Here is a 3,113-nt window from a genome sequence, read left to right on the forward strand (position 1 = left end):
ATCTTTCAGAGGCTAGTCTGGGAAAACAGGCCTAAATTTTGAAATAGAAGCTAGAGCTTTAGACAATTCCATATTTATGTAGCCAATAGTAGTTGATTTATCTTCCTAACAGCTTTAGCAGAGAAGAAGCAAAGAAAATCAGCTGTAGGCTGTGCAGGTAGGGGAAAGTGCACCATGCATCCAATCACTTTCTCTGCTATTTTCTTCTTTGCACAATATCTTGAGTGATTTAGGAGAGTTAGGGATTGAACACACTGGTTTTTCATCACACGATCTCATTTCCTGAGAGGCTAGAATGTATCACTTAGTACTTGGTAACCTAGAGCAAGCAGAGCTTCATAGCACAGGGGCAGAAGCGAAGTACAAACTCAACAATAACTACAGTTTATCATTATTATCATTACATTTACTTGAAGAATAACTTAAAAATTTATACATTTTTTTCTTATGGCAAAAAAATTTTATGTGGAAAACAACTTAACACAATTGTAAATTTGGCTAAGTCAGTCATCTAGAATAACCTAGCAATGATCATCTGACCCTCCCCTTGTTATAGGTGCTTGAATTATGAGCTCATTACATTTGCTATAAAGGATATAATCTTTTTCAAATGGCTTTCCTGTTGAATATCTCATCTTATTCTTACAATTTTTCTATGTGGTAAAACAAATTATTTCCATTATTTTACAGATAAGAACATAAATGCACCAAGAGTCTGGGAAAGTTGACTAAAATCACAAAGCCTAGTGCAGCCCAGTATAGGGTGACAGAGAATCAGGAGCCCCGGGCTCTGGTTGTGGTTTCACCTCTAATGAGCTTGTCTTTGCACAACGGGGATAAAGTTACCTGCTCTATCTAAAGTTCTCACAGTATCATTCTGAGAAACAAGGACAATAATATGTAAAATGTGAAAGTACCTTCAAACCCACACAATAGTAGACAAATAAAAAATGATGTTATGTAACAAGAAAATCATGTTGCGCAGTTGAGGCTAAATCTAGCTCTAGCTTCTACGTAAAAGAAGAAAAACGGCTGTTCCATACCACTCCTGGAGAGAAAAGTGACAGAAAAATATTTTATTATAGAGGAAAAAATGCTATATTTCATAAAGAAAAAAATATTATTTCCTATTGGGAGAGAAAATTCTTAGAGGAGAATGTGGCAAGAATAATGAACTTTAAATCAGGGCATTTGGGATGAAATCCTGTATTTGGCACCAAGTAACTGCAACTTTTCTTAAATTCTTAAAAAATGTGGACCTCAATTTACTTTGTGTAAAGTGAGGTTAGACTAGAAAATATTGAAGGTCTTTTTCAGCTCTGTCATTCTCTGTTGCTATATTTCTGCTTTCTAAGTGGAAAGCTTTTGTGAAATTGCTAAATACAGTACCACCTCAGTTGAATTGTGGGTCCTAAAAATGGAATGTTCTGAATAATGGAATTTTCCATTTAACTGACAGTGAAGTTTATCTCAGTTTGTTATCTTTCTATATTCCTCCTCTTGCTACTTTTTTGTTTTCGCTATCCCTCTGTTACAGGTTTGCCTCACACAACTATCTGTGATACACCCTTTCCCTTGGTCTTCCCTCTTCCTTGAAGGGAAGCTCCACACTGCCCTCTTGCAGTTTTGGCCATAGCGTTTTGACACTATCCTTGTTTTACATATTAAATGCACAAAACTTCCAGTGCTCCACATTTTTGCAGCAACAACAACAACAAAAATAGTATCAGAACATTTTTGCGGGGTCTATAATACACAGAATAGGCCCTCAAAAATGGCCACATCCTATTCCCCAGAACCTGTGCATATGTTACCCTACATGGCAAGATGGGCTATAATGGATGCAATTAAAATAAGAATATTGAAATAGGATGATTTGCCACATTATCCAGGTGGACCCAATGTCATCACAAGGGTCTCTTATGAAGAAAAGAAGAAAGCAAGAAAGTCAAAGTCAGAAAAGATGTGAAGCCCTAAGCAGAGACCAGAGAGAAAGAGAGAGTTAAAGATGCTACACAGCTGGCTTTCAAAGTGGTGCAAGGGTCCATGAGCCAAGAAATGCACTCAGTGCAAGCAGCCATAAGCCAAGAAATAAAGGCAGCCTCTAGAAGCTGGAAACAGCAAGGGAATTGATTCATCATACATCTCTAGAGGGAACTCTGGGTTTTATCCTAATAACACCCATTTCAAACTTCTGACCTCCAGATCTGTAAGTTAATAAATTTGTGTTACTATTGTAAGAGATTTCTAGATAATGTTTAAAGTTGTTTGCAACCCTGAGATTACCTGATTATATTGGAAAAACAAATTAGAAATCACCCAAACATATCAATTTATATCTCCTTACCTGGAGTGTACTCTGTATGACTCTGATTAACAGAATATAACATCTTAAATCTGACTATATAATGTATCCATAAGTTTCTCTGAATTATTGGTTAATGCTATCTGGGTATTTCTACACTTGGAGCTAAGTACTGTTAGAATTCTTTCTTCCCTATTTACTTATGCAGAACTTGAGAGCAGCATCCCCCCCCCCACCCACCTGCCACCCATTATTAAATTATGCTCTATGAAACATACTTCTATTCCTGCATGGAAACACCCTATTTCTAGATTTCTTAAAAATGGTGAATGGGAGGTGGACAACATGTAAATAACAGGGTTCTTCACTGATAATTATGGAGACATCCATGAAGGCAAAAAACTCAGTAGTTTTCTTTGAAGATGTCATGAGTCACAGAGGAAAAGAGTTGTCCAGACAAGGAAATAGGAAGAGAGAAAAATAAAAATCTTAAAAACAGGAAGTATACATTAATAAATAATCTAAAGTGTCTTTTCAGCTTCATGGTACTCAAGGTATTTTATGTAGCCAAATATTCCAAAGCATAGCATTTAAATCAGATGGACCTAAGAAATGAGGCTGGAGAAGTAAAGAGGGCCAAATCAGAAAGACTCTTGTATGTCGATGCTAAGGAATTTGGACTTTATCTTACAGGACACAGGAAGCCAACTGAGAACTTTAAATGGAGAAGTAACATAGATTCTGTTTTTTTTTAGACGAAGTTTCGCTCTTGTTACCCAGGCTGGAGTGCAATGGCGCGATCTCGGCT

The sequence above is a fragment of the Callithrix jacchus genome, chromosome 4 (genome assembly GCF_049354715.1).
Source record: "Callithrix jacchus isolate 240 chromosome 4, calJac240_pri, whole genome shotgun sequence".
In the NCBI taxonomy this organism is placed as follows: Eukaryota; Metazoa; Chordata; class Mammalia; order Primates; family Cebidae; genus Callithrix; species Callithrix jacchus.